The sequence below is a fragment of the Xenopus laevis genome, chromosome 7L (assembly GCF_017654675.1).
Source record: "Xenopus laevis strain J_2021 chromosome 7L, Xenopus_laevis_v10.1, whole genome shotgun sequence".
NCBI lineage: Eukaryota > Metazoa > Chordata > Amphibia > Anura > Pipidae > Xenopus > Xenopus laevis.
The window spans coordinates 128,832,104-128,846,516 of NC_054383.1; the positions used below are offsets into that span (position 1 = coordinate 128,832,104).

At 39.9% G+C, this 14,413-nt stretch overlaps 1 protein-coding gene across 1 annotated transcript in view; it reads left to right on the forward strand.

The window, feature by feature from the left end:
* The first annotated feature begins 8,232 nt into the window (after window positions 1–8,232).
* Window positions 8,233–14,413, forward strand: part of LOC108696818 (sialic acid-binding Ig-like lectin 8) — a 31,229-nt gene continuing 25,048 nt past the window's right edge. Inside the window, exon 1 of the mRNA XM_018226477.2 lies at window positions 8,233–8,414. The gene's annotated coding sequence lies outside the window, so the exon portion shown is untranslated. The remainder of the gene's footprint in view (window positions 8,415–14,413) is intronic.

Genomic DNA, 14,413 nt, shown 5'->3' on the forward strand with positions numbered 1-14,413 from the left:
TTGCGCCGTTTCGCTTCGATGGAAAATTTGTGAAAAATTCACGAAACGGCATCTCGTTTTTGACACCAGCGCCATTTTTTGACGCCGGCGTCCGTTTTTGATGGCGGCGTCCATTTTTTGCGAAAAAATAATTTTTGACGCTGGCAAATTTTCGCGGGCGTTTCGCGAATTTATTCGCTGGCGGCGAATCGCGCAAATTCGATGCAAATTCGCACCTGGCGAATAAATTCGCCCATCACTATCAACTACATGTTAAGATCTTTCTCTGGAAAAGAAGTGAAAATGAATTACTTAAACATGAGGAGTTGGCCTAGAGGCTCCAGTAAACATATGCATTAACCTCCTGTTGTTCTGGCATGCTTCTCATGACTGCTTTGAATAATTTTAAAACATGGGACAAAATTGCTATTAAAAAACTTCCCCTTTCCATTCTCTATGGCAATAGAAACCCGTGTTTCTGAGGTTTAGATGGTATCATAGGAAGAATAATACTTCCCTATAAGGTATCTAAACCCGGTGGTTGCACTTCATGAAGAGGTTCCAATAGATGTGCCAGATTTGTGTCCAGTAAATTGGATGAAAACACTGTTTTGAACTAGTGCTTTGGAAGTGCTAAAATCCCCACTGGATGCAATGTGCACCCAATTACGTCAAAAGCAAGCGCAGTTCTCATTTAACTCCATAGTACCGTAGTAAATTATTCCAATTAGCCCCAGTTAGCAATGTCAGTCTAATTATTTTAATATTCTAATATTTCATTATAGGGCAAAGCTTAATATACAATTATTAGTGATGGGCGAATTTATTTGGCAGGCGCAAATTCGCGGGGAATTTGCGTGAATAAATTCACGGGCGAAAATTCGGCGGCGTCAAAAAAAATTTGCCACCGGCATAAAAAAAATGGATGCCGGCGTCAAAAACGGACGCCGGCGTAAAAAACGAGACGCTGGTGCCGTTTCGCTAGTTTTTTCCGCCTTTTCATGAATTTCGCGGGAAATTTTTCTCTATCTAATGTTGCATTGAGATCACAATCCACGGTCAATGAGAGAATGCAGATTTCAGATGCTCATTTCTCAGGAGTGCTACAAATCCAGTTGGCACAGGTGTTCCCCAATATCAATAGCAAAATTCAGAAGTTTAGGGCACCTGTGGCATAAAAGCATCATTTGTGATGTCCTAAAATCTGTGTCCTTCCATTCAGTCCTTTAATTGACATCTTACAAATGTAACCAATAGCTAATAATTAATTATAAGATCATTTCCCATTAGTCCAACTTAAGTGCCATAAAAAAAAAAAAAGTTAGGGACAATCTAATGCTAAAGAATTAGCTGGTGAAATGCAAAGATCCATTGTATCTTGTTACTGTTCAGTGACTCAAACGAATGGATCAAATTCCTCCAAAAATTTCCTTTCAGCGTGAATTATTTTCTATTGTTCTTTGAGCTTAAGAATCTTGGGAGTCAGTTATAGCCACCTAAATCATGAAAAATCTTTTTTTTTTTTGGCAACAGGCAAACAGAGTGATTAAAGCACCTCCGTGTTTGGTTCTTGAGAGGTAAATAGATTATCAGTGCAAAGTTTAGTCCCCTTTTATAGTGGACTATAGTGTCTATAGTGGACTATAGTGTCTATCTATGCACCTCATGCTAGAGTCCTGCATCGGATCGGAATACCCGCAATGTGATCGGGTCTCTTACGGATTATACTTTTTGTGTCCACTGTGTGGATGGCCCGCTGGTACCAGATCTGCTGCAGTGGGGTGGACTACAGGTGGCCATTCTTGGGGTAAAGGAAAACCTATGCTTCCTGATGTAAAAAGCGATCTGCACAACGTATTTTCCACTTTTCATGATGTTACTTCTGGTTGGTGTGGCAATTGCTGCGGGGAACAGGTCAGGTGAAAATTGTTGGGCATCAGAGTGCAGGTATGCAGGCAGTGCCTGGCCAAGTCGGCTGGGCGCCCTAGGCAACCCAGCCGACTACGTCGCCCCCTTGAGCATGAGCAGAAGGAGGAAGTGTGAATGTGCATGTGCAGAAGAGCGATGAGGCCACGCCATTGCGCATACGTGAAACAGTGTAAGAGACGATGAAGCGCCAGTGTGCATGCACCAAAGAGTGCGCACTTGCGTGAACTGATGCCACAACTTCTGGACAAAACGATCTGAACCAGGGGAAGGCGTCAGAAGAGGTACATGCCTGGTGCCCCTCTGTCTTTGCGCCCTAGGCACGTGACTCTTTGCCTACCCCTAGTTCCGGCTCTGGGTGCAGGACTGGGTGCAGGTTAGGTTAAGCAGGTCCAAGGTTGGGCGCGAGTTTTTAAAAACAGACTCATACAGGATTCTGCTGCAGGCATCTCATTATAAACCTCACAAAGACCAAACATGGAGTTACTTCAGTCTCCCCAATTTTCCTGTATAGCTCAAGAAATAACAAAAAACATACATTTTTAATAATGAAAAAAGAAACAGGAAAAAGATTTTCCACAAGCCCTATTCATTGAACTCCTGCAATGTAGCTGAGATGCTGAGAGTCACCAGATCATCATTTTTTACATAGCAGAGCTGCCCCAGGAATCTCAGCACAACTACAGTGGTTACTGGTTACAGTGAAAAACGAAATGTTATTTTCTTGTGACACTGAGCAGCTCAGGTGGGAAACATAAACTGTAAATCCTATGGGCCAAGGACTTATTGTTCTTGATTACCACAAACAAGGTTATAATGCTATTTAGGAGTAAATATGAGAAGAAAGTTGTATGTTTTTCCAGGCAACTATGAAAAGGGGAAGTGGTGATACCTAAAGATAAGTTACTGCACAAATAATTACTGTTGACGTGGGCAAGAGGCACAGTATCTGTGTATCTATGCACGTATGTGTTTGAACATACTTTTTGAGTATTGCTTTCATTTTTTTTGTGTTTGTAAAAGCATTTTGTAGAATTTTACACCAGAACAAATTGGATAAGCACATGTAACAGTTGATGCAGAATAACTTATATGTACATCTAAATTATCCCATCATGGTATTTTTAAAAACTACAGAGCTTCAGGTTTCTAGGTCTGACTCACTGTTATAAATGTTCAAACCAAAGCAAATTTGAAAGACAAATTTCTCCTGAATAAAACAATACCCCATATGTATGGATACACATTGAGACGCAGCCACCAAATACCCCAAAACAGGAGCAATGCATAAGGGCAATTACAGTTGAAAATCTGGGGGCTGTGCTCAAGGTTTCCTACTTGCAGTTATTCAGTCTAAACACCCCCAAACTGTGAAATAACCCCCACAAACCATATATTTCCGAAAAGTACACTTCTTCCGCTATTCAAAGATGCCATTCTTGCTTTTCCACATGAAGAATAGTGACTGCAGTCCTTTGTAGAATTCAGCACTTTTGTCTAAATTAAAGGAAAGAAGAGATACAAAGCTAGATTTCTCCCTAAGTTTCCATGGCAACTAACAAAAACCTGCTAAATAACAATCTGCAAGTTCCCCTGAATAAAACAATACCCCATATGTATGGATACACATAGAGATGCAGCCACCAAACACTCCAAAACAGAGCAATGCATAAGGGCAATTACAGTTGAAAATCTGGGGGCTGTGCTCTGTGTGAAATACTTGCAGTTATTCAGTCTAAACACCCCTAAACTGTGAAATAATCCCAAACCATATCAGCTATTCAAGTATGCCATTCTTGCTTTTACAGCAGCTGATTCGCTGGGCGGGCACCCCTAGGCTGTGCGCTCCGTGCGGTCCTAGTGCCCGCCCTCACTACTACACACTGGCGCAAAAGCGCAAGCATGCGAGCGCCGGTGCACTGGGGAGCACGGGCTCCCCACAGAGCGGCTGGGCGACATGCCGCCCCCAAAAATGTGCCGCCCTGGGCCCAGGCCTATGTGGCCTCGCCACAAATCCGGGCCTGTGCTTTTATACATGGAGAATTATGGCTGCAGTTCTTTGTAGAAGTCAGCGATTTGGTTTGAAATCAAGGAGAAAAGAGATACAAAGTTAGATTTCTCTATAAATTTCCATGGCAACTAACAAAAACCTGTGCAATGATAATCTGCAATTTCCCCTGAATAAAATGATACCCCATATGTATGGATGCACATAGAGATGCAGCCACCAAACGCCCCAAAACAGGGACAATGCGTAATATTGGGGCTGCAAATATATGAACCCCCCACAAACTATAGATTTTTTGAAAATACACACCTGCAACTATTCAGAGATGCCATTCATGCTTTACTACATGGAGAATTGTGGCCGCATTCCTTTGTAGCAAGTGCTTTGGTCTGAATTAAAGGAAAAGACAATATACAAAGTTAGATTTATACCCATGAATTCTCCCGGATAATGTAGGGACTACTCTACGGATCTGCATCTAGGTGCTACTACTCCATATCAACCCCAAATATATATTTCACTTTTCCATTTAGTGGAGCGTCTTTGAGTTCCATCTGTCCTGTGGTGTTACGATACCGATTTGTTTGCTTCTTACTACACTATTTCACCAATGATAAAATCTGTACCACATTTACAAATATATTTACCAACAGAATCCATAGCAAAAAGAAGAAAAAAAATCATGCACAGCAGAAGTTTGTAAAAAAGCTGGAGCCCCACTGGTGACAAGCATGGAAGACATGTAAAGCTGAATCGTCAGATATACGGGTAATAACAGTAGAATTTTACCTGTATCTAACGATCCAGCACTAACAGTGGCCTTTAAAGGCGCCCGATTGACAAGCCAACTGATATCTAAGTCTTCCACCTATATCGGTCATCTCCCCCCCACACACACACACACCGAATATGGTACAAAAATGTGTTTCATACAATATTATCAGTGTGCCTATGGCCTACTAAACCAGGAAAGTGTAGCCATTGTAGGGCCACACCCAACCCATACCTGTGTTTCCTCACTCTGTCGACTACTTCTGTGTCCACCTCTGGTTCCAAAACAGGGAATGTTCGGCAGCAGTGAAGACGTGTACTTCCCCAGTCTGACCTGCACCCAACACTAACCCGCAATGGTTGGTTAAATTTCAACCCAAACCTGCTGGTCAACCCACAGGTCACTGTGGGTTTCAGGTCAACCGGCACATCACTAATTCCCACTGCACAGAAAATCCCCCTGCATCATGGGCTCCTGCTTACACAACAGTGACAACAATAGAGTAGCTTCAGTTTCCAGTAGCTCCAGCAATAACAGAAGACATTGATGTTTCATGATTAAAAGATCAAATAAAAAAATATGATAAGCAAAATCCCTATCAATTGCACTCATGTTGTATAAGGAGTATACTGCCTCTTTAAGACAAATTCCTGATGATGTAAGAACACACATTGGACTATTTTTGTGACCACATGAGAGCAGCAGGCACCCACGTTGCTTTTGTTTGTCTATAAGCACATGGTACAGTTAGTGGTATTCAAGTTCCTCCTTTAATTTTGGTACATAGACCAGATTTGTAATTAAGCTTCATTTGCAGTTTCAGAATTACTAAAACTGAAACTCAGGGCCTCCTCCTTCTCCCTCTTCCAATTAATTTTGCTTATCATTTGCGAAATTGAATGACGAACAAAGCAGGTGCTGTACATTTCATTTAATGGATTTCCATATCTTTATGTTATTTTGCTTAGTGGATATATACTGTATAGCCAACAGAATCTGGAAACAGTGTGGTCACTGCTAAAATCACATACTATCAGCTGGAATTCTTGGTGATGTCCCGTTTTTGGTTTCATGGGTTCTATAGGGACAAACAGCCAGAAGCAGTGAAGGCCAGAGTGGTGTAAAGACTGCCACCATTGGAGCAGAGACAACCAGATCTCTTCACCACCTGCAAGTCTGATCTCTTGAATAGGAGCTAGGATGATGTCTTGGACAAGAATATTATTCAAGGCTATTTTTATATTTTCAAGTGTAATGATAGGTCTGTACATGTATGTATATGTGTGTGTGTATATATATATATATATATATATATATATATATATATATATATATATATATACATATATATATATATATATATATATATACACTGAGGGTCATTTGGTGAGATTGAACATGATACCATGTAAGTTTATGCACAACTTTGTGTTTGGCCACACTAAGTGCCTACATGAAAAACCAACTGAAAACCATGGTGTAACTAAAGAAAAAGCAGATCCGTGGTTAATGGGGGGAGGGGTCTGGGAAACCCAGACCTTGTGGTCTGTTGTATGGAAATCCCCCTCCCCAGCAACTCCAACCTCTGTGTATGTCTGCCCCAAACTAGCTGCAAGGAAGAGGCTGCTGTCTGCCCTGGGTTACTCCAAATACATTTTTTGCAGGGGGGGCACATACATCACTGATTATGTTTGGTGGATGAGAAATTATGACTACCCAATAAAGGCATACAATGACCCAGTATAATCATACAATGCCATTTTGTAGCTGAATGGAAACACATCCAGGGCTGTTATAGTTAGAAAGGGATGAATATATGCAAATGAATACCTATGGTTACAGAATGAGACGTTTGACAAATAGTCACCCTTATATTTATAGTTTTAGAATGTATATATAAACGCATATTGTTATTCCCCTGTACTAAGCAAAAATTCGCATGGCAGCCCCATAATGTAGGTTTTCTCATTGACTGTACAGAGATATCTTTCACCATAAAACTATGGCAGTATTAGTATGCCTATCTTCTAAGCAATATTCTGCTACTATTTTTTCTATGTTTATCAAGTAGCAACCACATTTAATATAGTACATCTGTGCTGGCACAAGCTGACAGTTTAACATGTATGTTTACTGTCACCTTGTGCTGATATGCATTGGGCTCTATCCTAGCACTGGGTCCCTATCATTAGGCGTACACTAGGTAGGTATACTTTGCTTATCTTTACTGGACCCTTTCTGAGGCCTGAATCTCAGAACAGCTTAGAAGGAAGAATTGACACCCAAAGTGTAAAGTGCAAAACTCAAAGTGTCACACGTGCATAGGGGTGCCTTTGGACTTCTCAAAAAAGACCCCAAACACTCTGAGGCACCAGCTTAAAGGCGCAGAATGTCTTACAAAGTAACACAGTAAGTTAGGTTGAAAAAGGACACATGTCCTTCAAGTTCAACCTTTTAAGTCTATATATAACCTGCCTAACTGCTAGTTGATCCAGAGGTCTTGAAGCATTTGAGTCTCCCTTCGCCAGACCTTTTATCCCCGCCCCCTCTGGTCAAAAGTCACCAATAGGGGACAAGGGTCTTCAGGCCCTCTTCGCCGCAAGACTAGGGAGGTCCCTTTATCTGAATCCCCTACGGCCTCATGGCAATTAAGGGGAAAAGGAAAACAAATAACCTCCAAAGAGGACCCACGTCTTTCAGGGAGGTTCAGGGGGAGAAGGAGCTTAATGGCCACACATTTCCTCCCTAGATCAGTACTGCCCCAGAGGCTCACACCAGATCCAAGTGAAAAAAAGGCAAAAGTAAAATGCAGAGTGTTGCACAAGAGAGGTAATAAATATATAAAACATCCGTAAAGAGTGAGCCATGGCTGGCCCTAGCCCTTCGGTCAGTTTAAAACATTTCTCTTCCATTCACCTTCACATACAACAGGGTGAACCTCAACAAGCATGTGATTCAAATTAAACTTGCATCTGCACTGGTGCATCATGTGCAAGTTGCAGTTCAGTGGAGTTACATTGGAATTCTGGGAGAACATGCTGCATTGTAGGGAAAAACATGGTGATTGCCATCCAGAATATGTCAGGGTTCAGATTGTCCGCCATAGAAAAGGTATTTCGAATGCTCTAATATTTAATCGGGAAACTAGACGGCAGGATTAAAAAAATTAAGGTGATAAATTAGATCCGTTTAAAAGTAATATCAAGTAGGAATTGCATGAAATGCTTCAAAAAAAGGCATCACAGCCCACAGTCTTCCAATACAGTAAATCTCCAGGGAAATGCAATTATTTCAAAGATGTTTTGTATAAGGGTAACTCAAGCCACCAGGAAACATCACTCTCTCTTTTCTGAATCAAGAGCAAGTAAATATAAAGGCAATTTGATACTAGGCCAATGGGGTTAAAATAACAATGATAAAAATATTTGTTTTTTTGCTATTTAACAGCCCAACAAAGTCTAAGTCTTCTGATTCAAAGTAGGGCTGGCATTGTTGGCTGTAAGGATACGTCGTTACTTCTGTTTTTTTTATGCACATCAAAAAGTGTTGCCCAACCTACAGAGAAGCAGACGAGAAGAGGAAGTCAGAGTGTGTAACCACAACACACTATAGAGAGCACCGACAAGAGATAAATGTAAAGAAGGAAATTATGTGAATGGAAAATTCAGAGGCTCTGCACTTCAGAGAGAATAAAAAAGAAGCCTGCAAACTACATGGAATAAAAGTAAGGTAAGGTCAAGAGATGAGCTTCTAATATAGATCTTTATATAGAATAATCCTGCTGTGTTTTCCCCTTTATACATCTGTTATGTTGAATTTTGTCTATGGCAAGTGAGCTCTAGTGTACAGTGAGCAGAAGAAGCATGTGGAATATATATGTGCCTTGACCTATGGGCAGTACATCAGTATGAGGGATACATGCAAGCAAGCATATGTAAGCCCTGAGTAATGGATAGTTGTGTATAAAATAATTCTTGTGCAGTGTAGGGCGTTTTTCTGATGTTTTTTTGATGTTGTGATGCTGATTCTGTTAATGAGTTTAAGAATGATGATGATGATGATTTCTTGCACAAGCATAATATCAAAGGCTATTGTGATGCTAAAATATATATCTACTGTATATATATATAGATATATATTTTATGAGAGTGTATGGAGGTGTCAGTGTGTGTATGTATGGATGCTGGATTTCATTGGAGGGGTTGAACTTGATGGACTTTGGTCTTTTTCCAACTTAACTATGTAACTATGTAACACATAAAACACCATTTGTATACGGGAAAAGCTGGGTGCTGAGTTGGACAAAGCAATCTCCAGACTCTCCAAAGAGCCTCCAGCTACCTTACTTTTCTGGCTGCAATAATACAATAGTTCCTCTTCTTCCAAAGCAGGATTTCCATACGTCAGCCAAACAAGAGATAGGATGACCCCACACATACTGTACATGTCTATTGGAAAAGGGGTTCTTAAGATAATTATGAGACTGCATCCAGCCAAATTATGTTGTGTAATGGATGAACCTATCCAGTCTTATTTCTTTATGATCTGTTGCCACATTCCCACCCTAATCTGATAACTGGGTCCTCCATTGAGTAAGACATGTCTACTGCTTCTGCAGCTTCTGTTTCTCCCCAAAATTAAACTGCCAGGCCTCCCCTAATTGTGGCACTGACACCAAGTCAGGTAGTAGAAAACATTTCTGCTCTCCTGCATTTACGTATGAAATTAGTATTTTAAAAAGTTCTACAGGTATGGGATCCCTTATCTGGAAACCCTTTATCCAGAAAGCTTCAAAGGCCATCTCCCATAGACTCCCTTTTATCCAAATAATGCAATGTTTTAAACTTGATTTCTCTTAAATAATAAAACAGTAGTTTGTACTTGATTCCAATTAAGATATAATTAACCCGGAGGCAAAACCAACCTATTGGGTTTATTTAATGTTTATATGATTTTCTATTAGACATTGGGGCCATAGGGGATTTTAGTGGGTTTGTAGGTTTTTGAAACCACAATTAAACTCAAACTCCAAAACTATGAATTTCATGACATTTATTAAAAAATCCGAATGTGAAAAAAGAATGAACGGAAAACTTCATTGAGTGATGTGCTACAAAATATACTGAAAACCTCTAAAAATTCAAGTTTTTTTGAACAATATATAAACTTCTAAAAATCCAAATTGATTTTAAACAGTCCAATAGGATCAGAGCAGCTCCCATTGACTTTTATAGGACCTTGAAACTGAAACACCACAGTAGTCCATGAGTTTGTTAATAAATGAAACCCAAACATTTACAACCTTTACTACAACTAGTCCAGCAAAGCATTTTCATTCTTCTGACAAGAACTCAACACACCAGGGAAGCCACTGTTTCTGGGGATGGCAAACAAAAAAAAGTATGGAAGGGTTTATTTTTACAGTCTATTCTACTATCTTAGTAGAGACTGGATCTGACACTAACTATAACTTGGCTACTTGGTCAATTTTACAAGTTTAGGGCACACTTGCACATCACTACAGGTGAAATATTCCTGTTTTAGACTTTCTGCCATTTTAATATAATCTATCCTTATGAAAAAGCTAAATACATGACTATATCATCAGCACAATCTTTAAATAAAAATACTTTTAGTTGATGATGTTGCAATAAATGTGCAATTAATGAATTGATAGGCATATATGTATAATATATTTTAGCCTTATGTCTTATACAACACACAGCTATGTTATTTTTAAAAAATATGGTATATTTTATCTATTATATACTTATTATGTATTGTTTAATGCATTGCACTGTTTGTTGTATTTAAGCATTATTGCATTTTCTATCTTTTTATGCTCGAATATATTGTTAATTCGAGAATTACACAGTTTTGGAATGATCAGGGTATACTTCACTACAGGTTTTACGTGTATAACTTTGTATGTGACTATCATCTATCTATCTATCAACGAAGGCCTGGCTCATTACTGCTATGGCCTGTACAGAGAGTTCAGAACACATACAGGATCCATTATTCTGAAACCTATTATCCAGAAAGCTCCAAATTACAGGAAGGCTATCTCCCACAGACTCCATTTTAATCAAAAACTGTACCTTGTACTTGATTCAAACTAATGTAGGGACCCATAGGGTTAATATACCCCTATGGTTTTAAATCCCTAAACCTTCCTCATTTCCCTAGCTGCTGGGCAAAAGCCCATGTATCAAGTTTACATTTGCATAGTTGTATTATTGGCCAAGAGGTGTTATGCCCACTTCCTGACACACTTTAATTAGTGTTTGGAAAGGGTGGATCTTCTTCTTCAGCTCCTGGTGTCCTAACTATCTGGATGTTCCCACTTAGCCTGGGTACACCAAGGCCCAGTAAAACCATTTAACCTAAAGGGACCTGAACCTCTAGAGAGACCAGCGAGGCTAGCGAGTTTCAGGCATATAATTGTTATAGACTCTCTAGGAGAGTAAGACAGTGAGGGAAGATATAAAGAGCAGCTTTGTGCTCCATCAAGGAGGTGTAGCAGGGAGTAGCTTCCCAGGCTGTAAGATTTGCCTACAGACACAGTGGATAGGGTGTCAAGCTTTAGGTTCTCCTCCCTGACCACCCCACTGGGTGAGATCCAGACCATGTGTGAGTTATAGCTGCCTGAAGTCTGCCTTTCTACCTTGACTACATGCCTCAGGGGAGTCACATTCAGCTGTCTCATGTACTGTACCTGTATTAGCTTGCTATGTTATTTTGCAATTATGCCTCATTTCTTTGTAAGTAACCCTGTGGATCATTTGTCTCTGACAAATAAACTGTTAACCCTTTGTTTTACTACAAGAACCTCCTGGTGTCCATTCTTTTACATTTTTATTGCAAAGTAGCCTGTGGGAGTTGTAGTTGCACTAAACCACACCTTTATTCTTCCACTTAGCGAAAGCCCTGGCTTAAGTGTTAAAGTCACATTTAACCCATGCTCTAATCACTAGCTGTACATTAACCCCTTTGGTCTGTATAGCCCAAAATAGTGTAACTCAAGGGAAAACAATACTACTGGGTTTATTTAATAGCTCAATGATTTTTACTATATTTAAGGTATGGAGATCCAAATGATAGAAAACCCCCAGGTCCCAAGCATTCTGGATAACAAGTCCCATAGTTGTATATAAATTACAGCATTTCTGGCCATATTCTATTTTAGGGTTGAGTTCTCTTGTCTACAATGTTTCTGCTTTTTTGTTATCTTGAGAAACAATTGGCCACTTCTGTTTTCTCTCATTTTCCCATGCAGTATATTCATATTTACATATTTTACTGTAGAACTTTTTTGTACTATTGTTCATATTTGGGGAGAGCCTTTATAAGTATCTGAGCTTGTGCTCTACAGAAGTATGGTATAGAATTACAGTTCAGCTACATTAGTGAGGAACAAATGGCAGTAGAATTCCAGTTATATGAACAAATTCCAGTTGTTTGTAAAGGGATTATGTCATGATTTTTATGGTATAATTTTTATTTCGAAATCACACTCTGGGGCAAATTTACTCGAGTAAGGATTCGAAAGATAAAAAATTTGAATTTCAAAGTATTTTTTATTTCGACCATCGAATGGGTCAAATTCGATCGAATGATTTGTAGTAAAAATCGTTTGACTATTTAACCATTCGAAGTACTGTCTCTTTAAAAAATACTTCGACTACATACTTCGCCACTTTAAACCTACCGAGGTGTAATGTTAGCCTATGGGGACCTTCCCCAGCACTTTTCTAAAAATTTTTTGATCGAATAAAAATCCTTCGATCAATCGCTTAAAATCGTTTGAATCGTTCGATCCGAAGGATTTTATCGTTCAATCGACCGATTTTTACTTTGATCGTTCGATCGAAGCATTTGCGCTAAATCCTTCGAATTCGATATTCGAATTCGAAGGATTTAACTTCGAAGGGTCGAATTTGAGGGTTTATTGACCCTCGAAACTCAACCCTTGATAAATGTGCCTCTCTGTGTACATTTTATGCAATTTATACATTTTTTCAGTCTTAATATTGGGGTGTAGGTGCATCTCAGGTAATTTTGCCTGGTCATGTGCTTTCATTAAAAGCCAGCACTTTAGGATGGAACTGCTTTCAGAAAACTACTCAGTGTAACTCAAAGTGGGACATTCACTAAGATTCGTAGTTGCGCCAGGTGTAACTTTGCCACACTTCGCCGCACTTCGCCAGGCATAGTTTCGCCAGCGCTCCGCAAATTCACTAAAATCCGAAGTTGCGTTCAGGGGTAGCGAAGGTTGCGCTAGCATTGATTCGCTAAGCGAACCGAAGTTACGCTAGCGATGGTTAATTTGCATACGGCGCCAAATTCAAATTTCAATGGAGGAATATGTAGCAGCACTACAAATGCCTGGGAAACCTTCAAAACATCAAATAAAAATTTTATTTTGCCCTACACATGTGCCCACTGTATAGGTAAGTTGCCATGAGTCAGGAAATGTAGGGGGGGAAGGAGGGGAGCCCCAAAAAATGTTTCTATCTTTTTCAGCCTATCACCCATAATATAGAAAAAACGCCAGCGTTTTTTGGGACTTAGAAATTTTTTTTACTTTTTTTGAAGAAATCCCTATCTACTCTATTGCGCTTCGCCTGGTCTGAGGTGGCGAAGGAAGTCTGGAGTAAAAGGTAGCGTTCAGAAAATTGCGCGCGTTAGTGAATTTGCGTAGTTACGTCCGTTGCGCAAATTCGGCAGGCGTAAGGGTGCGAAGTTACACTAGCTAATTGACGCTAGTGTTAGGCGCATAGTGAATTTGCCCCAAGGAGTCATGACTTAGGTTAGCTGGACTTGGACTTGGGTTTTTTTTTTCTCATTTACCACTAGGTGGGGAGTGGGAGCATTTTTAGCAATGCAGTTTTAGGGGCACATTTACTAAGGGTCGAATATCGAGGGTTAATAAACCCTCGAATTTGACCCTCAAAGTAAAATCCTTTGAATTCGAATATCGAATTCGAAAGGATTTACCACAAATACTACGATCAATCGATCAAAGTAAAAATCATTCGATCGAACAATGAAATCCTTCGAACGATTCGAAGGATTTTAATCGATCGATCGAAGGATTTTTCTTCGATCAAAAAAACTTTAGAAGGAAGGTCCCCATAGGCTAACATTGGTGCTCGGTAGGTTTAAAGTGTCAAAGTAGGTAGTCTAAGTTTTTATTAAAGAGACAGTACTTCGACTATCGAACGATTTTTAGTTCGAATCGAAGTCGAAGTTGAAGTCGAAGGTTTTAGTAGCCTATTCGATGGTCGAAGTATGCAAAAAAAGTTTTTTTACTTCGAATCCTTAACTCAAGCTTAGTAAATGTGCCCCCTCGTGTCAGGGGGCTATCATCTGATTACCTTCCCGTTCTTCCCGTTGTTCTGCAATGTAGGTAGAACTGATCACAGCACTTTTCTATTTTATACATCAGTTGAACAAACAGGAAAGACAGGAGCGGACGAAGGAACACTCCTCATTGAAGTCCTGTTTATATCTAACCTTAGGGCAGACAGTACTGAAGAGATAAAGTTCCGCACACTGGTCCGTCTGTTTAAACGTTGAAATCTTTATTCATCCATTTAAAAAACACGCTGCAGGTTTTGCCTGATGCTTTTCAGGCACAGCTGCCCTTAATCATAAGCAGAGGGAGGCAAGTTCCCTGGTAGGTAGGACTGGCTACAAGCTGCGGCCCTAAAGTGCTTGGGGAG